A 27,039-nucleotide genomic window follows, 5' to 3' on the forward strand; every position below is an offset into this window, starting at 1 on the left:
CTTACTTCCTGAGCCATCTCTCCAGCATCCCTGCTTCCAGCTGATGGACTCCTTAGAGAATATCTTCTCCTTTGGGGTGTGTCAAAGTCGTTCTCTGGTAACTTTCTTGGGAGTTTTCTTACGTGTTTCCTAGCATATCTCAGACAGTATTTTGAATTCTGGCCTGCTTTTTTTTCTTTTCTTTTCTTTTTAAATTGCTCAGTTCCTGACCAGGATGATGCTTTTGCTTGATTTGGAAATTGTTAATTTGAATGCACACCACCTCAATTATTAGCCATTCTTCAGCTGTCTCTTACAACGCCTGGGGTATTTAAGGAGGCAGTAAATTTAGCAGCAGCATTCCTGAGCTGAAAAGACCTCCCTGTGCTCTTTCTTATTCAGATGGCTGCCCCTCTGCTAGCCGCTCCCTGTTGTGGCCACCGTTTCTGTCTGGAAAGATCCCACATACCCGCCTTCCTCTGTGGGAATCCACTGAAACCCTTCTCATTCAGAGTCCAGTCCAGGTCTTTGTGAGTGATGACAAGAATGTTGTTTGGATTGGAACAGGACCAATGTTCATATTGGTTCCAAACCTTCATACGTTCCCTTCAAGTTTGCATCTTAGTAAACGTTATTTTTAGACTTTCCCTGTGCTTTTGCATTTATTTTATTTTATGTAGACGCGTCTTTGGTTTGTCCATAGGACTCTGCACCACTCGCATGCTGCTGGGTGCCCTCAGAGGCTGCCAGAGTGTGTACCTCCCTGTAGAACTAGAGTTACAGATGGTTGTAGAGCTTTCATGTGGGTGCTGGGAACTGAACATGGGTTCTCTGGAAGAGCAGCCAGTGCTTTAACCACTGAACCATCTCTCCAGGCAATCCCTGGGCTTCCGTGCACAATATGCATTAGATGAGGCAGTTCTGTTCGTATTTTGGTTCAAGCATATGGTGTTTTGGGGGCTTTTACTTGGCTATCTGGTGATGATAATCACTCTTAAATATCAACTTTGAATATGTTCTAAGGACCATTCTAATTATTGTTTGAGATGATCTGTTTTATCCTCCGCAGAAGAGGTGGACCTGGTCAGACTTATAACTCTTGCTGCTAAGGTTAAAGGTTATAAGATCCAGGGGTCAGGGAGACAGGAGCAAAGTGGTGTGCTCTGGTCCTAAGAGGACCACTGCAGCTTTGAACTCTTGGCAACCATGGTTATCTGCTCAAAGCCTGAACACAGTCAAGGCAGTCAACATTCCAGCATGGAATCAGGGGTCGGGGGTAGGGGGGTACAAGATATCATCCTAGGTTGAGGAGTTCCTGGGCCTTGAAGGCCACTGGTGGAGGAGAAGTCAGTTCTCCACAGGGATGCGGCCCCTGGTAGGTTGATCCTGCTCCAGTGGATGGCCACGTACTCATGCACAGGTGGCGAAGCATGGATTTGAACCAAGTGTTATTAAAATAAAGGCGTGGAAGTGGGAGGAGCATGTGCTTGGAGATATCTATGAGGAGCCTCCCTCAGGGAGAAGCAGGATAAATACAATCAGAATTCATTATAACCATGCGTGAAATTCTCAAGGGATAAATAAAAATATATTTACAAAACTTCCACATAGCGAACAAGTTGGTCTCCACGGCTGGTGCCTTAGGCTACTGTGTTTTGGGATACAGGTTGAATTGGTTGCGGGCTTATTCTGTTACTCAACTAGAAATCTTTTGGCCAGCTCGTCTCATCTTGATGAGATATGTACTGTGAAAGTAAGTACTCTTGTCTCTCAAGAGAACCAGAACCCCATAAAGTTGGCTGTTGTTCTCAGCCAACCCCACCCGTTTGGCTCCTACAGGATGAGTTGGATACAAGGAGATGAGGTGGTTCATATGACCCTACTGACTACTTTCTGGTTGCTACCTCCCTGCTGGGGCTCCCACAGACCTCACAGTTCCTTTTGTGATGGAACCCAACCAGTACCTAGCAACTAGTGATGACTAGGAGATGAGAGGTTTGATTGGCTAGGAAAGTTCTGCCAGCTTCTGTGCTTAAAGTGGCCAGAGATAGTCAGAATGAAATAACGATAAATGGCTGTCATCTCCCCTATCCCTCTACCCACGCCCACCCCTCCCACACCCACTCCTCCCACACCCTGTTTATTGGTTCTGTATCTCTAGATAAATCAAATAAGGCAATAAGACCAGCCATGAGATTTTGGATATATATGTATATCAACATCAGCGAAGGATTCGGAGAGGTGGCTCAGGGCTTAAGGACACTTGCCGCTCTCATAGAAGACTGGAGTTTGGCTTCCAGCACCCACATCAGGTGGCTCCTACCATCTGTAACTGCAGATCAAGGGGATCTGATACCCTCCTCTGGTCCCTGAAGGTATGTGTACATTTACACACAAACGAAACACACAAGTCCTAGTCGCCTTTTCAAAGATGGGCCAACAACACACAAACTTATACAACATGTCGCCATCACTCATTGAATGAGAGTGAGGAAAGCAGATGTTTCAGACAGATGGAAGAGTCTTTTGTTAAACAAAGATTTGCTAAAGGAAACAGACATAAATTATAGACAGCATCTCTCTGCCTTGGGTCCACAATGAGGCTGGACTTGGTGGGAAGAAGTGAGAAAGCGAGCTATGATTCCCTTTACTGCAGCGCTGCCCAGATTAGGTATAAATATTGCCTTTGGCTATTGTCTGTCTTGAAAAACTAAAGCAATCAAGCTCAGAAAGCAAGAGGAAGCGAGGGAGACAGTCACAGTCATCCGGGTCCCATCCTCCTGTCTGCGCTCCCATGGTGTGATAAAACAGAAGGGAAGGTGGATAGGATTGGGCCCCAAGATGTGCCTGCAAGACTCCTCTTCACAGATTGGTTGAATGACTCTCACCAGTGCTACCTTAGGGTAAGTCCACACACATACACATGCATACACACATATACACACACATAAACTCATACACACACACATACACATACATACACACACATACACACATATACACATACATACACACACATACACACATATACACACATACATACACACACATACACACACATACATATGTATACACATACACACATATATACACACACATACACACACATACACACATATACACACATACACACATATACACACACATACATACACATACAAACACATATACACACATACTCACACTCATACACACCCATACACACATACACTCATATATACACACACATACACACATACACACACATATACACACACTCATACACACACATACACATATGTACATACACACATACACGTACATACACACACATCTACACACACTCATACACACACATATACATACACATACACACATATACATACACATACACACACATCTACACACATACAAACACATATACACACATACAAACACTCATACACACACTCATACACACCCATACACACATATATACACACACATACACATACATACGCACATACACTCATATATACACATACATCACATACATATACACATGCATAATCACACACATACACACATATACACACATACACACATATACACACATATACACACATACACACACCTATACATACACATACATACACATAAATGTACATACACACATATACACACATACACGTACATACACACATATACACACATCTACACACACACTCATACACACACATACACACATATACATACACATACACACATACACACATATACATACACATACACACATATACATACATATACACACATATACATACACATACACACACATATGCATACACACACACACACCCTGAGGTAGATTTTGGCATCTTTCCTTGCCATGTCATATTGGTAGTGCAGACAAATCATTCATTAACGATGCGTACATATTTAGAACATTTAAGCAAGCCTCCAAGGTGAGCATGGAAGCAGAGTTGGGTGCCTGCTAGCTTCACTTAAGCTTTTCTAGTGAGTTAATTATTTTTGTTACCATGGTGACAAATTAAAATGAGCTGTACCATGAGACTATATATGCTGTCTATAAAAATATATAACCTAAATTAAATGTATATAAAATATTATGGTTAGTCTATATATTCCCACAAAGCATAAAAATAACACACTAGATACTATGTTATCTTCTATAGGTTGTATTATTTGCTCTACAGTCCTTGTATTTCCATTTGTTTTTATAAAATACTGTAAAATAATGTAACACACACACACACACACAATATATACACAATACAGAATAGCGGACAGATCATACTGCCTCCCAGGGCTGACATCTGACACCCTGGCTTTTCCCTGTCCCTCTGATGTGCGCTCACCTGTTTTATTACAACTGTTTCTATTTCTGCTCTCCTTAGATACCAGTGCAGCAGGCCCTGGTAATTAGTAGGCTGTCCGTCACCATTCTCTATCCTTAGCTTGCAACTTCATCCAACCGAGTTCAGAAGTTCGGTTTTGACTTAGCTGCAAACGACTCCTGCAGCAAAACCAGGCTCTGCTGACAGTAAGGAGAAGAGCCAGGGCTTCTACATGAGGGCCATGCTTTATGCCCCTGAGGCAGCTCCCCAGACACATGGATACTCTTTATTTCTATTGTTCTTCCCTACCACCCACCCCTGAGGATACTTGTCTATCAATGTTATATGCAGAGTTCTCCAGGTTTGACTGTTGAGGAAGAACCAAGTCCAAACAAAGGCAACCTGTTTACAAACAGACTCAAGCAAACAAATATCCTGGTGTGTGTGTGTGTGTGTGTCTGTGTGTGTATTAAGTATAAGTAACATTGATATAATTTAAAGTTGCGTGTGTATGCAGAGAGAAATGAATGATGTGTGCACACATACATACGTGAAAATAAAACAAATATTAAAGAAGAGATATGGCAAAGATGGCGATCTAGTTCGGTAGGTAGAGTGCCTGTCTAGCATCCATATAGTCCTGGGTTCATCCCCAATACTGGCATAAACCAGGGCTAATGATGAAAACCTGAAATTCTAGCACTTGGAAAGGCCAACGGAAAGAACAGAAGCCCAAGGTCATCTTTGGCTTTGCAAGAAGTTCATGGCCAGTGTGGGAAACAGAAACTATATCCCTGTCTTAAAAAATGAGGGTAGGGCTCTCAGAGTGAGTGCTCGCTCCAAGCCTCCCCCATGCTATGGCTAAGCTGTCCGGGCATTTTACCTTCAGATCCTCTGATGTTAGCTCACTCTATATGCTGTTCTAGGCGGAGGTTGTCACTCACTCAGATAGCTCAGATGCTGCTGGCAGAAAATGCACGATCTTGACAGATGCCGAGAGTCGAGCCCTGCAGCTAGCTGAGTTAGTGATTCAGAGCCTTGGGACTTAAGGACTCGCTGGCAAATTGGCACTTCCAAGTAGATATTTAGAGCCAAACAGAAGCGCCTAATAGCTAATAACATCTTTTACATTTGCCTCATGGAAACATCCCTTGGAGGCATCAGATGTTCCGCCGTGGAGAAGAGAGGATACGATTGGCTAATGAGTAAGGTGTGTGTTCTAAGGAGTTAAAGGGCAGGAAAAAAAATCTCGGTAGCAGTAGGGTGTCTGGTGACATCAGTTCTGGAGGCTTCATTCTCGTGGGCTGTGTTATGTTTATTGTGACTGAGACCAAATATCTGACAAGAAATCAATTAAGGGAGGAATTATATTATTATAATTGCATTGTATTATATAATGCAAGGGCACAGATCTTCTTTGTGGGGAGGTCGTGGCAGCATAGGTGTGAGGCATCTGGCCACGTTGCACCTACAGTTAAGAAGCAGAGAGTCGAGGGCTGGTGTTCAGCTTTCTCCTTTTAACTCAGATCAGGACTTTTGATCACGAGATGGCACTGCTCTTGGTTGGCGTGCATCCTCCTTAAATTAACCTAGTTTAGAAATTCTCTGTCATAGTTTTTTTTTTATCAACTTGACATAAACCTAGACACCCCTACGGAAGGGCAGTCTTAACTGAGGAATTGCTTCCATTAGAGTGAACAGTAGACAAGACTGTGGGGTACTGTCTTAATTAATGATTGCTGTGGGAGGGCCCAGTCCACTGTGGGTGGTGCCATCTCTGGGCAGGTGGTCCTAAGAAAGCAGGCTGAGCAGGAGATGGAGAACAAGCTAGTAAATATTGGTACTCCATGGCCTCTGCTTCAGTTCCTGCCTTGAGTTCCTGGCCTGACTTCTTTCCATAATGGACTGTGTAAGCCAAATGAACCCTTTCCACCCCAGGCTGATTTTGGTCAGGGTTCTCATCTCAGCAACAGAGTTGCAATCCTGGCCACTCCTTCAGAGATACACCTGGAGACCTTTGTCTCCTAGGTGGCTCTAGAGCTCCTCTAGTTGTCAGTGTTAACCATGAAAGGAGTCTAACAAGCAGACAGATATCAGTCAACATTGGTTGGCTTGTGCCTGCTGCTATGGTGGCAATGTGAAGTTGCTGGTGTCTGGTCATTTTGACTGGAAGAGGCTTAGAGTAGACTCAGTGGTAAAGGGAAAGCCTTCAGTAACCAGTCTTGATCCCACCACAGGGCAAAATGAGTAGAATTCCCTGACAGGAAAGTAAGACTATCCATTAAGAAATTATATATATGTTACATATATAATACTTATATACATATATAAGTGTCAGTGGATATGTGCTTTGACATTTTAAGCATACCACACTGGTGTGTATTCACCATGTTATAGAGCAGAACTCACCTCCTTTCTCCTTCACGACGTGAGGTCTTATGTAGCCCAGGCCAGCTTTGAAATTGCTATGAAGCCAAGGATGGCCCTTCCCTCCTTGTCTTCCTGCTTCCACCTACCAAGCTTCTACCTGTTAAGATGACAGACATGATTTATGTGGGGCTGGAGACAGAAGCTAGGGTTTCTGCACACTAGGCAAGCCCTCTGTCAAGGGAGCTAAACCCAGTCCTGCAGAAAAGCTGTAGAACTTAAATCTTTTGGTAGAAAGGAAACTTGCACTTGTTGAACAGTGACGTCCAGTCCCTCTCCAGGCCCAGGAAGCCACAATTCTTCTCTGTTCCTACGAATGTACTTGACACTTCATCCTGTGATTGGCTTATTTCATTTATTGTCTCCAGGAGTTCATCCATGTTTTTGCAGATGGCAGTCTGACTTTCTTTTCTAAGGATACATAATATTATATTGTATCTATCCTTACATGTCTGTTTCAGGGTAGAAGGATTCATTCTGGTAAGAGGGATTTTTTTTTTTTTAAATTACAATGTTTCCTGTTTAGTTTAAATAGAAAAACAATGATCCTGTGTGTTTGAGGTATAGATGCAGAAATGCTATATATAACAAACATATCAGGCAAGGTCTAAGTAAAACATTTATAATTCTTTTTGTTGGGAAGTGTGGAGTCCCCTCTGTCCCATGTCCCTCTTGCAAGCTGCCCACCAAGCATACTCCCCTACCCAGCACCTTTTACTTTATAAATCTATTATTCTATTTGCACTTACTTAAAAAAAAAAACTGGATTGGCAGTCTTTACTCCATAATATTTACCTACCCAAAGCCTGCTGTGTCTTATATTCTGTCTATGCCTTTCTCACATTTCCCATACAAAGTTCAGGAAGCAGGAAAGAGATGGAAAGATAAAATTGTAACTGGCTCAGTTGCTTCTCACCACAGCCTCTTCCTGGGCTCATCCCTCTGATGGTTTCTCAGTCCTAGACATTGTCACAGGAGCCAGAAACCCAGCAAATTTTCCACTTTTATTTTTATTTACTTATTACTTTATTTCTGTACATGCATGTTCCTGTGTGAGCCAGCATGTGTACATGGAGGCCAGAGGTCAACCTTGGTGTCATTTTTCAGGACCCTGGCTTTTGAGACAGATTTTCTCACAGGTCTGAGGATCATTGATCAGGTAAGCTAGGTGGCTGGTGAGGTGGAAGAATCTGCCTGTCTCCAGCCCCCGACTCCAACACTTGAATTACAAGTGCACATTTGAAGGAGCCAAAGGTCCTATAACCAAGATGGACCCTCTCTTCCCGGGAGGAATCTGTAGTTATCTTTTGAGTAGTGCATCTTTCTAATTCACCCATAAAGAAAAGGCTTGTCAGGAGCAGTCTGCTGGAAACACATTTCTTAGCTGTCACCTTAATGTTGTTCTTAAGACCGGAGGTAGACAGCAGAAGTCTGGTCCAATCTAGGATAAGTGGCATTTGTGCTCAGCAAAGAGAAGAGGAGAGACAAAGCAAGTTCCCTGTGATCCCGAGCCTGCTTCAGTGGCAGTAGCAGAAAGTGGGTCGCACGCATGCTTGCCCACCCACCTGCCTTTTGCTGACCAGAAATACTAAACTCCTTTTTGTATATGGGCTGGGGACTGAAGCCAAAACACTGTGCGTGCTCAGCCAGTGACTGCCACTGTGTTCTGTCCCAGAAAAAGAAGAGGTCTCTAAGAAATTTCTTTATAGTTCAAATGTCCACTCCCATCTCTTATTACAGTGTATTGATTCTTCTGTTAGCTTGTGGACCTAGCCCTGCCCTGCCAGATTTGGGGTATCCAAACAGTTGAAGCTTGTCTTCAGCTAGGGAGGGATATGTCCATCTGGTTTATTGCTCGCTCTCTCGCTCTCTCTTTCTCTCTCTCTCTCTCTTTCTCTCTCTCTCTCTTTCTCTCTCTCTCTCTTTTGTGGGAGAACTCTAGTAAACACCCATAATTCATAAGGTGAGGGAAGATAGCCAGCTCCTGAGATGGAAGATGCTACATACCCTTGTCAAGCCTTGTGTCATTGAGACCATACAGCTAGATGTTCTATTCAAAGGATATTATCCTACAAAGTAAGTACAAAAGCAACCCATCATTCTCTCTCAAAGAATGCACACCACAGCTGTGCTGACAAAGTTCTAAGACAGATGAAGAGTCCAACTTAAAAACATATTGTCTTAGTCAGAGTTTGTATTCCTGCACAGAACATCATGACCAAGAAGCAAGTTTGGGGAGGAAAGGGTTTATCCAGTTTATACTTCCACATTTGTTCATCACCAAAGGAAGTCACACAGGGCAGGAACTTGGAGACAGGAGCTGATATAGAGGCCATCGAGGGATGTTACTTACTGCCTTGCTTCCCCTGGCTTGCTCAGTCTGCTTTCTTATAAAACCCAGGGCTACCAGCCCAGCGCTGGCAGCACTTACCATGGGCTGCCTTGATCACTAATTGATTAAATGCCTTACAGCTGGATCTTATGGAGGCATTTCCTCAAGGGGGGGAGGCTCTTTTCTCTGTGGTAACTCCAGCTCGTGTCAAGTTGGCACACGACACCAGCCAGTACACACGTTATGGGGAATGGGTGTAATGAATATCAGTGGACTCTCCAGGTGGTTGACTGTTTGAGGGGAAGATTTGGTTCCTCAGCTGCTTTCCAGGATATCCCACACACAGGTTGTCCGTGCATTTCAAAGACAAGTCCTTAGGAGTATAACCCAGTGCATCAGGGACTAGCCCACTTGAAATCAGTTGTACTGGTCTAGAAAGACTCTGAAGGTCAAGCATGTGGATCAGCATGAGTGCCAGGGAAGACAGGCTGGCATCTGCACTTATGACTAGAACTGCAGAAAATGAAAGAACACTGAGAGTGAAAGATAGAGTCTCCCCCAGGGAATGGCACATCAATCGGCTATTCAATACCAGATGGTCAGCCCCGAGCACAGACATGAAAGTAGCATTTTATAGACTGAGTAGGTGATATTCATGTATTTAGGAATATGTGTTTTATACATATATATGTATGTATATGTATATGTATATATATGTGTGTGTTTTATACATATATATGTATAAAACAACATTAAGAAAAAAGAATTTGAAGTTTGTAGTTATGATGGTTGATTTTATGAGTTTTATATGTCAACTTGTGGTTATGTGTCAATTTGGGATTAGTGTGTGTGTGTGTGTGTGTGTGTGTGTGTGTGTGTGTGTATGCACGCGAGTATGTGTGTGTGCACTTGTGGCTGTTTAATTTTACGTGTCATCCTAGTTAAACATCTATTGCTGTGATGAATTCCATGACCAAAAGTAACTTGGGGGAGGAAATGGTTTATTTGGATTCCATGTCCCCATCACAGTCCGTCAGGAAGGGAAGTCAGGGCATGACCTCAGGACGGTAACCTGAAGGCAGGAGCTGATGCAGAAGCCATGGAGGGGAGCTGCTGCCTTCTTATAGGACCTAGGACCTGCTCGGGGTGGCATTGGTCACAGTCAGCTGGGCACTGGGCCTTCCCCACATCAATCATTAATCAAGGCAATACCCCCACAGACTTGCCTATAGGCCAATCAGATGGAGGCATTTTCTTAACTGAGGTTCTCTCATCTCAGATAACTCAAGTTTGTGTCAAAGTAACAACAACAACAGCAAAAACAAAATCTAAGCAGCCCGTCTATCAGTCTGGGATTAGTTATTTTGTGTCAACTTGTGGTTGTCCTGTCAAGTTGTTTGACTTCACTCTGCTTTATCTCCTTGGGGTGGCTGGATGTGTTTCTAAAAGAGATTAGCCTCATTTTGGTATAGAATAAAATCTCTTTTGATTTATTAATAAAGAAACAAAAAACATAATAGGACACAGGTCTTTTCATCTCCTCCCCCACCCCCGCTCAGTCCTTGCTCTGGACTTATACTCCCACACCCACCATTCCCTCCCAATTTCCATCTTTTGCCCTATGCACAGCATTTCAGCCTCAGACTAAATTACACCTTGTGCTTCTCTGTCTCTCTGGCTTAAGTATGACATACTGTGGGGTTTCTCTGCCTCTGTAATGGTATGAACCAACTCCCATAATAAATCTCCCTTTATAGACCTATATAAACCCTACTGGGTCTCTTTCCCTGGAGAACCCTGACTAATACACTAGTTGAGATAGGATATTAGACACGGTTCCAGGTACACCATCCTAGTAAATATTTACGGAGTCTATTTTGCTGTGATAATTTCCCCATAGTGTGCAGATTATGGCAGCTCACATTTTATCCTAATATGCTGTGCGATGTTTATGCTGTGTGATCTATAGTAAATATTGATTTTGCCAACACCGCTATTGTTCATTTGTGCCTCTTTAGTACAATTTCCGTAGGTGACTTAAAGGGTGGCCGAGAGGCGGGTGGGAAAGCGGTGTTGTTCTTTTGTAAAGAGCAGCACACGTGAGAGAAAGACGGTGAAAAAGGCATTTTTACACACCCCAATTCCCTCTTTTTACCCAGAGAGGGAGAGCAGAGGGTGCTCATATGCAATTTGTAGTCAGAGTTTCTTTGAGTCTCACCTCTGTTACTTGATATCTGAGGATTACACAGCCTCTGTATCAATGTTTACTTCTGATGATTTTATGTATGTACACAGTGTGGTGATTAACTATAATTATGATGAAGGGTTAATGCTCACCCCATTATCATCTCCTTACCCTTCTGACATTCTTGCTGACACCTTGTTTTTCCCACTCTAGTCTCCTTAAAGATTTATTTTTATTTGTGTGTATGTGCCTGTCTCTCTGTGTGTATGCACCATGTGTGCTGGTACCTGTGGATGCCAGAAGAGGGTGTCAGAACCCCTGGACCTGGAATTACAAGAAGTTGTGAACTATCTGAGCTGGATGCTGGGAACACAGAAACAAGAAATGCTCTAAACCTCTGAGCCATGTCTCTAGCACCCTCCTTCTTACCTGCAACACATGTGTGTGTGTGCGTGTGTGCGTGTGTGCATGCATGTGTGCAAGCCTTGTGTAGGTAACCTCAGATGCTGTGGCTGTCTGCTCGTGGATTCAATAGCCATGTCATATCATGAAGACAGCTTTTCACAGCTTTCCCCCTACCTCTAGAGTCTTACAATCTCCCTAATCCTTCTTCTGTTACACTCTCTGGATCTAGAAGGAGGGTATATAAATGTCCTATTTAGAGCTGTTAATCTCCTTAGACTCCAACTTTCCCCTCTGGAAGTGGGAAACTTTCTAAAAGTTATCACTTTTATGAAAGTAGGCAGTGCAAGACACTCAAAGCTCTCAGCCCTGACAATCAGCTCATATTTATGTAAATGATTAATACTGTATGAACCCCATGTGAGTGCAGGTGCTCATAGAGGCCAGAAGAGGGCGACAGAATCCCCCATAACTGGAGTTAACGCGTGGATGTGAGCTGTCATGTGAGTGCTGGGATTTGAACTCTGTATGAGCAGTCAGTGCTCTAACCCCGCCCTCCTGCCCCCAGCCACCTCTCCAGCCTGATGGTGTTGGGTGGTATTGTGTTGTACACTCCCTCCTGTGATTGGCTTGAGTCCAGTGGGGCTTTGCTTATATTTTAAGCCAACCTCAAGTGCACAGGGAGACACTGCCATTAGACTAGCCTGCTCTGCAAACAGCACATGGCCGCTTTGATCAAGGACACAGGCTGCTACTTGTCAACAATCCCTGCCAGTTTGGGGAAGTCTGTAATGAGTTTAAAATGAGTTTTTCAATTTTTTTTTTGTTGTTGAATCTCTGATGTGATTTAGTGACAGAGCATCTTTTAATTTGGGCCTCAGTGGGAGTGTTTCATTTACAGTACCAAAGTATTTTCAAAAACGCATGAAGGAATTCTTGAAAAAAAAAATCCATAGCAAATATTATATCTAACAAAAAAAATGAACTTACAGATACAAATTTTAGCCACATGCTGGAAACAACAGCAGAAGCAGATAAAATATATGAAAGATCATTGGTAATAACACCAAAAATAAATCAACAAAGGAGAGAAAGAAAAGGTTCGAATGAGCAGAGTCATGTAGTTTGTTGTTAGCCACTTGCAGCTTATTGTCCGGAATTTGCAAGTACAGGGTAGAGACCCAGGTGTGTCCTCAGAAATGCAACCCATCAAACATTTCCAAGCTGCAGGAAGAATCCAGAAACTACAGTTTGGGGGACAAAGGAATGGTCAGAAGAGAGCTGACAGAGGCAGGATTCCTGGGAGGGGCTGAGGAGACAGGGGCATTCAGCTGAGTACCTGTTAATATGTGCATGTGAGAAAATTATCCCTGAGACTCAGAAAAGAACTGTAATGGAGGACAACCTCTGTTAGGGTCCGGCGCAAAGGCTGCTGGGAGTGGCGCAAAGGCTGCTGGGAGCAGCACTGGCTTCCATAGGGTATATCAACAAACTTCACTGAGCCATCAGTATTGGTAGAGTCCACAGAAGGGTTGTGCCTTGTTGGTTGGAAACACTTAACTCTGGAGTGAGTGCTCTTCCTGCCCAGCTAAATAAAAACTTAAATAAATCAAAGTGAATTTAAGTAACAATTGTATGCTAGAACAAATGTTTATTTCTGAGATTGTACCAATATCTGCCAGTTAATACAGTAAAATTCATATTGTGTAATATTCCATCAAAAATAGTTAGATGCAGAAAAAGAACCAGGTCAATGTGAGAAGTATTAAGGCAATTTAACAAATAATCAATTGGTCAGTCATTTAAACCCAGTGGTTATAGCTGCTAGTAATTAAGGATATTATAATTAGTAAATTAGTATGTCATAACAGAGTATACTTTCTATCTTTGAAACATGTTGAATTCTATTTTTAAATAAAAAGATTTATTATTTTTTTATTTATGCTTATGCATATATGTCTGTGTGGGTATGTGCATGTTTGAGTGTAATACCCACAAAGGCCAGTAGATGGCATTGGATTCCCTCTGGCTGGCGTTACAGGCAGTATGAGTCACGATGTGGGTGCTGTTACCAGGACTCTGGTCCTCTGTAGGACTAGCAGGGGTTCTTAACTGCTGAGCCACCTCCTCATCTCTGATTTCCTTTATTTCTGAAAATAAAATTAATGAGCATAGAGGAAAGGCCACATTTTTGAAGTTGCATGTTTCAGAAAATCTGAGAAGTTTGTTTCTCTGAGCAGGCATCTGTGGATCAAAGCTTCAGCTATTCAGCACCGGCTCTCAGGCGCACACTGTAACTTCTTCCCCATGGAGGCTGTGTTTTGTCTCCCTCTTAGGTATTGTGGTGTTTCTAAAATTCAGGCTATCTCAAATGTCTTCCTGCTGATGTTAAATTCAGCATCCTGTTTCAGATGAATTAGGTGTGACTGGAAAAATCACACCCAAAACATCTCATCAAGCTGTGAGACACCATGAAAAACTCAAAAAAAAAAAGGGGGGGGTTACAGCACACCAACCAGTTAAAGATAATATTCATTCAGAGCTGGGAATGTCTCTCACTCGATAGAATACTTGCTCATCATACAAGGTGCCCTGGGTTCATTCCTATAAACTGGATGGGCTGATCCATACCTCTAATGCCAGAACTCAGGAGGTGAGGCAAGGAGGATCCAGACTTTTGACTATATGAGATCCAGGATTGAAGGGGATGGAATTCCTATAGAGGTAATGCTGAGGGTCAAAGCTAGGAGTAAGAAAAGAGTCAGGGGCTTCAAAAGAAAACATTATTTATTGTTAGCCTCACCATTCCCTGAATAGGGAATGGTGCCTCCCACAATGGGATAGGTCTTCCTCTATCATGTAGACAGTCCCGCCCAGACATGCCCACAGGGCAACCTGATCTAGATATTTCCTTATTAAGAATCTCTTCTCTGGGGCTAGAGGGCCAACTCAGTTGTGAAAAGCTCTTGCTGCCTTTGCAGAGGACCTGAGTTCAGTTCCCAGGACCTGTATCGTGCAGCTCACAACCGCCTGTAACTCTGGCTCCTCGTCTGGCTTCTCTATGCATCTGCACAGGCAAGGACCTATAAATAAAATGAATAAAATAAGTGAATAAAATGAATCTTGGAAAAATAAACAAAAAGCAAGCAAGTGGAACCCAGGGAAATGGTTTCATTTCAGTCTGTTTTCCCAGGAAATTTTAGAAGGTTCTTCATTCCACCAAAATGTTGACCTAGATCCTCCAAGGACATGCATTTATTGTAGGTTAGAAGTGTCTGGGATTTGTTCATGGGAGTGATTTGAAATCATACTCTACAACTTTCATGTCCTTCTTGGTTTATAATGAGAACAGCAGGCGTAAACACATTCATATTTCCTTATTAGTTTATCCTCCCTCCGCCCGCACCCCCTCCCCCCGCATTTTAGGTCCTGAACCATCTAGGCGTGACAGCAAGACGTAACTTACTTCCCTCATAAAGCATTATAGCAGTGCCAGAGGGCAGTACGCTGAGCACATTGTTGGCTAAACACTTGCAGCGGCCTTCGCAAACATGTCAGCTGATAATTTCTCATCGTTCACAATGGAAAGAGTCAAGCAGTCCATCTTAAAAAACAGTCCGTCTTAAAAGTCTTGACACTGCCAGTCCCGGTACCTAATTCACAAAGCTGCCTGCGAGCTTTTGCTGAACGTCTCTTTAGATGCTGTTGTTTGATGAAAGAAACAATCTCCCAGAGAAGCCTAGCTGCTGCTGGCTCACACAGGAGCCTGTGACAGATCCCAGGAACACCAGGACAAAGCCAGCTCCCGCTCTTGGCCATTAATCTCTGAATGGGCAGTGATTTTCTTTTTAATTCTGAACTATCGGATGAATTACTTTTTAGAACAAAAGTATGTATTTGATGAATTTATTTGTCAGTCCCCTTAACTCCGAGAGTATGCATAGGCCTATGAAACCAGAGGTCAACGCCCAGTGACTTTTTCCTATTGCCACTCACATTATATTTTACAAATATTTTCAAAGTATGTGTGTTCATGTACACGCTTGTGCACACACCTCTGTACTCGTGGGGGCGCGTGTGTGCTACAGCGCATGACTGGATGTGGGAGGACATCTTGGAGGAGTCGGATTCCTCTTCCTCCATGTGGGTTTCTGGGACTAAACCCTAGTAATCCGACTGAGCCAGCTCCCTGGCCCCCCTCGCCTTACATAGTTCGAGACGTGGTCTCTCATGGAGCCTGGAGCTCACCAGTCAGCTAGAGTAGCTTTCAGGGAGCTGCAAAGATCTGTCTTTCCCTGCCCTACAATCCAGTGCCTTGCCGACCCATACTCTCATGCCTGTCTTTTTTTTTTTTTTTTTTTTTTTTTTTATGAGGATGCTGGCAATTTGATCTCAGGTCCTCCCTATTCGTATGGCAGATCCTGACTAAACCAGCTCCCCCAGCACCTGCATCACTGTTTCTTTATTCACTGTAGAAACTATCCGGACTGTTTCCCATTCGAGTTAGGACAATTACAGTAGCTGTGAACAGGAATTCCTCATCAGAGAGTCTTTTCTTGTCTGGATATAAGAAAAACGGCGAGGGGTGGGAGGTGGGCGGGAGGGGAGCCTCTCCGAGTCGGACCCAACTCTTTTTCTATAATGAGTGGTTTTCTTCTCTATTTTTGAGAAGTAATTTTCTGATGCGCATGGGAAGTCCCAGGCCTCTCCTCTGAACATGCCCGCCTCACGCTTGTTCCTCAGATATATTAAGTCGTTGGGTCCTTTGGCGATCTTGCTGTTTAAAGCCACTTCCATTCTTCTTCCCAGTGCTATTTACTGGTTACTCCATCACGGGCGCAGAACTGTCAGAGGAGAATGGGAGCCCTGTTCCTCACACAGCTTCTGGGAACTGAAGAAGGGAGGTGGGAGGGGGAAAATCGATACTAGTGACCGCCATCCTTCATTGGCTGCGACGGGGCCGGTGGGAACACTATTTCCACCTTTGGCGAAAATTGGGTTATAAGTGTTGGGAAAGCAGAAAGGGATTTTTGATGGTAAAATATACTTCTGCCTTCAAGGATGGATGGTTTTACTGAGGAAATATGAGCACATAAGCCACAGCGGCAGGAGCCTGGGTGGTGGGGAGAGGCGATACTGAAGCTCAGCGCCACATTGCTGTTTCTCTGCCGTGTGCATTTCCTTCAACTGTCTTCATTGTCGTAAAAACTCAATTAGAGTCTCTTCCTTTGCTAGGAGCCCCCTCAGTCAGAACTCCAGCACCCTGAAGATACAGTTTATAATTAATGCACGATAGTGAATAGCTTTCTGGCCAGCCTGTCACTAGTTAGCATGACTTAAGGATCCCGTGCCTGCGAGTGGGTGGGACCCTGTGGGGAACGCTCCACTTGCACTTAGAGGAGAGGGATCTCCCTTCAGCCTCAGTGGTAAATGTAAAGAGGTGGGTGGGGATGGGAAATGGCTGTATGGGTAAAGGGCTTGTGGGAAAACTTGAGTTTAGATCTCTAGTATCATAGTTTCAATTCAGTTGTCAACTTGACAATAAGCCCAGACACAGACCTGGGGAGATCCTCAGTTGAAGAATCATCTAGATCACTTTCCTGCGTCCATGTCTGTGAGGGATTCTCCTAACTGCTGACTGAAGTGGGAGGGCCTAGCCCCTACTATGCGTGGTACCACCCCTGGTACTGAGTGCTATAAGAAAGCAGGCTGAGCAAGCCATGGGGTTCAAGTCAGTAGGCCGCGCCCCTCCATGGTCTCTGCCTTGCATTTCTTCCCTAACTTCCTTTCATGATAGTGAAATAATCCTGATAAGGGTGAAATAAATCCCTTTCTTCCCAAGTTGCTTTTGGTCATTTTCTTATCACGGCAATGGAAAGCAAACAAGGACAGTCTTGCTTTGTAGCCCAGGCTTGCCTGGAACTTATAATCATTCCCCTACCTCAGTCTCCTGTGTGCTGAGATCACATGCATCCACCACGTTACTAGGTATTAGTGATATCATGAAGTAAACATTATCATTAATATTTAAGACCTGCTGTATACCACATATGCATATTTAGAGATTTGTTCTTTTTAGATAAATATACCAAAATATGAACAGTATTTATGAGGAAAAAAGAAACTGTCTCCAAATGGATTTTAAAATCTTGAAGAAACATCTGACTTTAGTTTATGTCAAGCTTTTTTTTTTTTTCTCTTGGGAGGAGTTTGCTGACCTGATTTCTCTGATCTTCAAAGTTTGCATGGTGGCCACAATGTCATTCTCAGAAGATGTCTCCCAACCACTGAACTTCTGTCTTTCAAAGTTGCCCTGTCTGTCTGACTGTCTGCTGTCTGTCTGTCTATCCATACATATACCTATCTGTCTATCTGTTTGCCTGTCTGTCATCTCTCTGTCTGTCTATCTATCTATCATCTATTATTCATCTATCTATCTTCGATCCATCTATCTATCAACTATCTATCATCTATCTACTATCTATTATCCCTCTATCAACTATCTATCTATCTATCTATCTATCTATCTATCTATCTATCTATCATCTATTATCCGTCTATCAACTATCTATCTATCTATCTATCTATCTATCTATCTATCTATCTATCTATCTCTGTCAATCAGTGAGGGATGTATGTTTGCTATAGTGTTTGTGTGGAAATCAGAGTATAACTTGTAGGAGTTTGTTCTCTTCTTTCACTGTGTGGGTTCTGGGGATCAAACTCAGGCTACCAGACTTGGTGGCAAGCACCTTTACCCACTAAGCCATCTCATGGGGCCCAAGCTTCTGTTTTCTAACATAAGTCTTCCCTCAATCCCTCAACCACATTTTTATTTCAGGGTGTTGGGTGCAGGGTCCTGGCTGAGCTGGTTCTAACGTGCATGGATACAGACGCTTCCAAGTAGGTTTTGGCCATGGTGAGAGGCCGATACTGAAGAGGCCTCTGAATACAATAATTGAATAGACATAATTACAAGGCTTCATGCCATGTGAAATTGTAAATAGACTGACAATGTAATTTGCACTCATTTATGATACAGTAGCTCATTAAGGCTCCAATTTCCATCCCCTTCATTAGCAAGCTCATCAGCTTCTCTGAGTGAAGCCCCTTTTGTGTGAGGCGTGGCTCTCTGCCCACAGCGATGCCCAAGCGAGTGCAGAAGCACTCTTGGTGACTGCTCAGTAAGTGGCCAAGTGGCATCCTCAGGGTGCTTATTCATCAGCAAAAGAGAAGCAGGTGCAAATTATGGGATGCCTATATATTTTTTTATTTGAGTAACTCTATTTTGTCTGGATGGCGGAGAATTCTTAACATTAAATACAGGCCGTGGGATGCTAATATACCTTCCATAATCATAGTCCCTGTGCCATGGTCTCGTGAGGAGAATTAAATGAATGGCCAACCTGCATGCTAAGTGCTGGGCATGGTGCCTGGCAGGGCGAGCGCTTCAGAAATGTTTGTAAAGGAGTACATGGCTCCACCTGTAAACTACACCTTTCTCTGTGGAAACAGAATACTGGTCAGTAGGGTTATTCTGGAAGGAGAGTGTTTCTATGCTTCCAAGGCTAGTGGCCTTGGAAAAGAGGCATTTGATGGGCACTCATCTTTGAATCCACCATTTCTATCTTTCCTCTGCTGAACTGTGTGGCAATCTGAACCTGCCCGCTGCCAAGCTTGCTCTTCTCCAACTATAAAGTGCAGCTGGTCACCGGGATACACATTACCTGCTCATTATCTGTGCAGGCTTCAAGTTAGACACACTCAGAGCCCATGGGTAAAATGAGAGCCAATGATGGCTCTGGGGTTAAAGGCACTTACTGCCAAGCTTCACGACCTGAGTTTGATCCTGTTGCACATAGAGGAAGGAGTGAACCAACTTCTTCATGCTCCTGCCATCATGACTTCCCCGTCATGATGGACTGTGCTCTCATATTGTGAACCGAGACAAACACATTCTTTCTTACGTTGCTTTTATCAGGTGTGTTGTCCTAGCAACAAGACAGCGACTAGCACATTCCGCTTTGCTTCTTCCTCCACTTTCTGGTGTATCTTCTCTTCTTCACTTGCACCAATCTCTGTGGTAGAGTTTATGGATCTTCTATCGCCTGCTGCATGCTGGGTAAGCATGTCACTTCAGAACACCAGTTGTCATCGTCAGCTTCCAGGGTCAACATGACACTAAGCTAGAGTCACCTGAGAGAAGAGAGAATCTCAGCTGCAGAACTGTCCAATCAGCTTGGCCTATGGTCATGTCGGTGAGGCATTTTCTTAACTGCTAATTGATGGAGGAGGGTCTAGCCCACTCTGGGCAGTTCAGTCCCTATACACATGGGCCTGAGATGTATAAGGAAGGTACATGAGTAAGCCAGAGGAAGCAACCCAGTAAGCAGTGTGCCTCCACAGGCTCTGCTCCTACTTGAGTTTCTGCCTGACTTCCTTCAGTGACAGACTGTGACTTGAAAGTCTAAGTCAAATCAATCCTTTCCTCTCTAAGTCGCTTTTGGTTATGGCATTTATCACAGCAACAGAAACCGAGCGAGGATACCAGCTCAGCCCTAGTAAGGACCATAGTTCTTTTCACACACAAGGAAACTGAGTCTCGGGTTATGTTAAGCAACCAGCCACGCATCACAGTCAGTGAGCTGTGGAGCTTGGCTTCCAGCCCAGTCCATCTTAGCGCAGGCCAGAGGTCTTGTCCATTTCCTCAGCTGGTTTTCCTACATTAGTGTTCCTCTGTCTATTTTGTGAAAACTCCACTTTCCTAGCATTCAAGTTGCTGTGTATGCTATTACTGTGTTGAACAAAACCACAGGGTCATCTGCTTTATTTTAAATATATCTAGCATTGAAATGCAGTTTACGGTGTGGGCTCTTGTACAAATGGAAAAGAAAAAGAAAGAGAAGAAAGTTTATACAGAGCCTGTCTCAAAAGAACATCAAATGAGTAAAAAGTGTTCTTTCTGAAACCAAGTGACACACAGTCTGGTTTTAACTGCCTCTTGCTAGTTTAGTGACCACTGATAGTGGCTTGTCTGTCTGTCCAGTGGGGATAATCATGGACCAACTTTGTAAGATTGGTAAGAAAATTAGATTACAAATATTTTTATTATCAAAATATTCATTAAATACAAAAGAAAATACTTTACCCCGTGTCCAGAATGCAGCGAATTAGGGTGCATGTGAGTGAATGAGTCCTTTGGCTCAACGTACAATAGTGTTTTACTTCGTAGAATTAGGAGGGTTGTCAAGAAGAAAAAATGTTTGAGGAGATGTAAAGGAAGGAAAGGTGTTGGACATCATTGTCCAAGGAGAGACTGTTCAGAAATGAAAGCAGACGACTGCATTAGAGAGCTGGTAAGCAAGGGCTGGCTGACTCAAGCCCCCATCAGTCATTCACATAGAACCATGTAGTCTCTAATAAGAGATGGGGACCACTGGAGAGTGTCCTCAAACACGTAAGTCTCCGTGTCTTACTGTATGGATGGCATGTTAACCCAGAGAAGCTTGTGGCTGGATAACTGGCTCAGTTGGTAGAGTACTCGCCCAACATGCAGGAAGTCCTGAGTCCGGTGCCCCAGCACTAATGGCAAAGTGGTTCATGCTTGTGATCTCAGCATTCAGATGGTGGAGGCAGAAGGATCAGAAGTTCAAAATCGGCCTAGGCTATGGCGGTGGTGTTTGAATGAGAGTGTTCCTCATTGGCTCAGATGTTTGAATACATGATCTCCAGTTGGTGGCGCTGTTTGGGTCGGTGTAGGAGGTGTGGCCTTAGTGGGGAAAGCATGTCACCCAAGGGTGTACCTTGAAGCTTTTCTACTTTGTGCTTGAAGTTCAAGTTGTGAGTCCTCAGCTGCTGCTCCAGCTACCTGCCTCTATGACTTTGATCTGCCATCATGGACTGTCTTAGGGTTTTACTGCTGTGAACAGACACCATGCCCAAGGCAACTCTTATAAGGGCAATATTTAATTGGGACAGGCTTACAGATTCAGAGGTTCAGTCCATTATCATCAAGGTGGGAACATGGTAGCATCCAGGCAGATATGGTACAGGAGGGGCTGAGAGTTCTACATCTTTATCTGAAGGCTGCTAGGAGAAGACTGACTTCTAGGCAGCTAGGAGGAAGGTCTTAAAGCCCATACCCACAGTGCCATGCCTACTTCAAAAGGGCCACACAACAGGACCACACTTCCTAATAGTGCCACTCCCTGGGCCTAGCATATACAAGCCATCACATGGACTCTAACTCCCTGGAACCATAAGCCCAAATAAACCCTTTCTTCTGTAAGTTACCTTGGTCATGCTGTGTCATCACAAGTTCCTAATATAGCTATCTAGGGTTGGCTTGGATTACTCTATCTGGCCTCAAAAACAAATAGACAAGCTGGAGAGACACTCAGGTAGATTTCAGGAACCCAGTGGTAGAGTGAAGATTCCATGAGTTAATATCAGTATCCCAAAACAATTGCTATTAAAACCTTGGATCAAATTCATATAAATAAATCTCTTATAGCTTAAAAAAGTATTGTTTCTATTAATTCTTTGGAAATTCTATGCATATAGTGTATTTTGATCATATTAGCCACACTCTATTCACCCCAACCACTCCCTGAATCATACCCAAGAAATATATATGTAGATATTAGCTATATATATACATATATATATTAACTATATATGAATATATTAACTATATATACATATAGTTTGAAGCAAGTTTATGATGCACAATAAAACTGTCTCATAATCCCCCCCACACACACCTTTGGTGGTAGGAAAAGATAAAAAGAATCTTTGAGGGGCTAGAAAGATAGCTCAGTAGTTAAGAACTCCTACTATTCTTGTAGAGAAATGGGCTCAGTTCCTAGCATCCAGGTCTAGCAGGTCATAATTACCTGTAATTCCAGCCCCACAGGGGTTCTGGTTGCCCTCTTCTGGCCTCTACAGGCACTTACACTCAAATATGCACAAGCACAGACACTTATGCTCAATAACAACAATGGTGATGGCGATGACGATGGTGATCAGTCTTTTTGAAAAATAATCTTTAAAATTAAGAACAGTGTTACGATAAAGAAAATGACACATGAACAAAAGCCAGTGGCTCTCTCCTCACTCCAGAATTTAGGTTTCATGATGGAGGAAGATTTCTGTCCATTTCATTTACCAAGGTATTTTCAGTATTTAGAAAAGAGCCTATTTACATGGTAGTTGTTCCCCCCCAAAAGTGTATGAAATGAATAAATGGGAAGAACTGGGAACTAAACTCTATCTAAATACACTGAAAATTATTGAAGGCCATTAACACACTGTTTGAGTTCCTGTAGTGGAAACTTCAAAAGCACATGGTAGTGACACTGACCAAGTACTGGCTTAGTTAAGGATGGCTGCAGACAGTAGCTATGCCATTGACTCCAGGTACCCAGAGCGGATTGTGAGCTAAGCCTTTGTGGACTCCTTGTATTCTGACTGTCTTTGCTCTCTGATAAACTTGGCTATCACTGTTCATGAGTAGCAAGGATCATCAATTCACTCTCTGCTTGTGTTCATTTTGTTTTAAAACAAACAAACAAACAAACACACCTCCCAGGAGCTGAGATTTCATGCACAAACTTTCTTAAAAGTAAACTAGTGGGAGTGGGGTGGGGTTGGAGGGAGTCTGTCAAACACAGATATGAAGCAGAGGTGTGAATGGGATGAGACCATTTCTGAGTACAGGAGTCTAATATTAATCATGTTCATGTTTGTGCCCAATCAATGTTTATTCTCTCTCAATTAAAGAACAAGGGCTGCTTTTAACCCTGAGCACTGTTTGAGTCCATTTTAAAGACGAAAAAACCTATTTGTTTACAAGGTAAGTTTTTATGTCTGAGTTGATGCACAACCTCCTTGTAGGGAGTCTTGGGGCGAAACCTGGGCTATGGGGAAACACTCTAATTGATGGTAAAGAGGAGGTTCTGAGTGCCCAGTAGGTCTGGGAGTTAAGGGATGGATAAACATGTCATTCACTAATTTTGCTTGGACTATCTCCTTCAGTTCTTTCTGGTTGATCTGAGGAAGCCTTCTACTCTCAAAATACAGTTAAAGCATCCTGTCCTATATTAAGCCTCTTCAAATCCTCTTCCCACTGTTAGTTAGCCAGTGCCTCTCTGATCCAGCTCTGCCCTGACTCCTCCTTCCTGCCACCCATCCTACTCTTCCTCCTGTGAAGCTCTCAGGGATATCCATATAAATACTGGGTCAAGACAAGGTTGATGAAACCTTTCCACAGTGTCCTGGCTATTATTATGTCAACTTGAGACAAGTCGAGGTCATCTGGGAAGAATAAATCTTAATCAAGAAAAATGCTTCCATGGACTCTGACTGTAGGCAGTCTGTGGGGGCATTTTCTTTATGAGTGTCTTAGTCAGGGTTTCTATTCCTGCACACACATCATGACCAAGAAGCAAGCTGGGGAGGAAAGGGTTTGTTTAGTTTACTTCCACGATGCTATTGATCACTAGAGGAAGTCAGGACTGGAACTCAAGCAGGTCAGGAAGCAGGAGCTGAGGCAGAGGCCATGGAGAGATGTTCCTTACTGGCTTGCTTCCCCTGGCTTGCTCAGCCTGCTCTATTATAGAACCCAAGACTTCCAGCCCAGGGATGGCACCACCCACAAGGGGCCCTACCCCCTTGATCACTAATTGAGAAAATGCCTCAAAGCTGGATCTCATGGAAGCACTTCCCCAACAGAAGCTCCCTTCTCTGTGATAACTCCAGCCTGTGTCAAGTTGGCACACAAAACCAGCTAGTACAATGGGTGATTTATATGCAGCCTATTGTGGTCCAGGATTGTGGCCCTCGGTGGTATAAGAAAACCACCCGAGCAAGCCGAGAGGAGCAAGCCAATAAATAGTGTTCCTCCATGGCTTTTGCATCAGCTCTTGCCTTCAGATTTCTATCTTGAGATCCTATCTTGACTTCTCTTGGTGATGGATTTTTGCTTAGGAGTATGAACTAAATAAACCCTGTCCTTTCTTAGTTGCTTTTGGTTGTGGTGTTTCATCCGAGCAATAGAAACCCTAACTAAGACACTTGGGCTCAGGGACTCCCAACTGGCTTAGCTGCTCATTCTCAATACATCAATTAAACAGACACTGGTAGTAAAGAATGGAGAAAGGGGATTTATTCCGTGTGGCCTTCATGGGAAGAAGAATAAATAAGAAGTTCAGTCACCCCCTAAGTCTATCTTTTGGGTTCTGACCTATGGTACAGATTAAAATAGATGTGTGCATCACTAAGCTGTCCTGGTCAAGGTGTGGTCCTGCCTCTCATCAGTACATCACTCGCCTCTGATCTCTCTCGCAAGATGGCCTGACAGTTGTAAGAACTGTGTGATATCACTTCCTAGAAGAAGTGGTTTTCCCCTGGTTAGCACCAGGCTTTAGCTTTTCTTTACCACCCACATAAGATTCCAGGGGACACTCTAGTTCTTTTGTTTTGTTTCTGGTAATCAGTGGCACAACTATCTCTCTTTAAAATATCTTTCTTCTTGGCAGGATGGTTGTGTGGCTTCCCACTTCTATCAGCCCAAATTATTTGGTTACACACACACACACACACACACACACACACACACACACAGAGAGAGAGAGAGAGAGAGAGAGAGAGAGAGAGAGAGAGAGAGAGAGAGAGAGAGGAGACAGAGATAGAGACCTAGACAGACAGAGACAGACAGACAGACAGAGGCAGAGAGTCACACACATGGACACAGAGAGATGGGGAAGAGACAGACAGACAGACAGATACAGTGACACACAGACACACTTTTTTTTTTTTTTTGGTTAGACACACAGCACTTACACTTACAGACATTATTCAACCCCATGTACATTTCTTTCCTAAGAGCCTAGCACTCTTTATTTAAATCATTTGCTTACAGATTGCATTGCAGCAACACTCCCAAATTAACAACAAAAACCTTGAAACTCACGCTCATGGTGGTGTCTGATTTAATTCTGGGGCCACAGTTGTGAATTCAAATGCCCAGAATAGGGTGGATACCAAATAACTTCAGCAACAGGAACAGTAGGAAACCCGGGGGGGGGGGGCATTAACAGATTAACTTATTCAGGATCCCAATCCTGCTCTAAACATGATGTCCATCAAAAGCTTAAATAGTCAGATCGGATGGAAACACACAGAGCAACAGAAATGTGTGTGTGTGTTGCACCTATGCTGTGTGTGTCTATGTGAGTAGTGTGTGTGTGCACCTATGTGAGTGGAGTGTGGCTATGTAAGTGGGGTATGTGTATGTATGTTTGTGGCTTATTTTATTTTGTTTTGTTTTGTTTCTCTTAAATTACATACTGAATGATGTAATGACAGAGAAAGTCTCTTTAGTGCTCAGGGGTAAACAATTTTCCACAGAGAGAAAATCATGTGAATTTCAGAGCCCCCAAGCCATAAGCTTAAACCCTGCTGTCACTTCTGAGTGTCCCTGGATGGGACGTTTCTCTTTGCTGAGCTGCAGAGCTCATGAATCATTAATCAGAGACCGCAATGTCCATTGTACCAGCTCTTCGTTAGCATCAGTCAGACACTGCAATTAGATTCAGTGCCCGGCATCGAGGAGGCAGCTCACAAATGTTATCTCTTCTTCACAGAGCAGAACCCTGGGACTGCCCTCCAGAGAGCTGAGTAGAGGCACACTGTTCTCCGGTCCTCTGAAGGACATTTAATTCTTCAGTCAGATCCTCAAGGCAAAGACATCCACAGCAAGCTAAGGAAAACCACTGCTGAAGGTTCCACTGAGGACAACTTACATCTCATTCTCCATGGACTGAGAAAGGGAGGTGCAGAGTCATCCATGGTGCCAGCGAATTTACCACGAGCTAACAGTAGAAAGTGACCATACACCCAGATGAACATGCTCCAAGTGAGAAGATAATTGAATTATGACAACAGAGTTGCAGAGGCTGTGTGGCTTATGTACTCTTCTTACCAGTAACAAAAGGTTGCATAGGATATTTCAATGATTTGTAGAATTCCACCACCCTGTCTTTCTAAGCTTGTTTTCTCTCTGTCCCTCGATTATACGCAATATCTTGCTCTTGTTATAGCTGGCGTAACATGTGGTTGAGGACATGTGGCTCTGGCTGTAGAATTTTGTGCTGGTAGACTTAGCCTACCTCTGAAGCAGCCTCCTGATATTTGTCTCATAGGCTTCTGAGTATCTACAGCCACTTTCCTTGGTGGATGCTTTACTTTTTGTCGGGGATAGGACAGAAACATGTGGTGGTGGGAATCCATTTCCTAAAGGAGTCAAGTTAGTGAACATAGAGACAAGGCAGTTTTCACTTCTCTGGAGTTCCTAGTCAATCCTGAAACCACCCCTATTAAAGTCATCATTAAACAGA

The 27,039-nt window shown here is 43.4% G+C and overlaps 1 long non-coding RNA gene across 1 annotated transcript; it reads left to right on the forward strand.

Moving 5' to 3' along the window:
* The first annotated feature begins 1,960 nt into the window (after positions 1 to 1,960).
* Positions 1,961 to 27,039, forward strand: LOC116070916. The gene is made up of 2 exons (XR_004110627.1): positions 1,961 to 2,354; positions 26,287 to 27,039. It is a non-coding gene; the product is annotated as an uncharacterized LOC116070916 (long non-coding RNA).

The sequence above is a fragment of the Mastomys coucha genome, unplaced genomic scaffold, assembly GCF_008632895.1.
Source record: "Mastomys coucha isolate ucsf_1 unplaced genomic scaffold, UCSF_Mcou_1 pScaffold22, whole genome shotgun sequence".
NCBI classification, from domain to species: domain Eukaryota; kingdom Metazoa; phylum Chordata; class Mammalia; order Rodentia; family Muridae; genus Mastomys; species Mastomys coucha.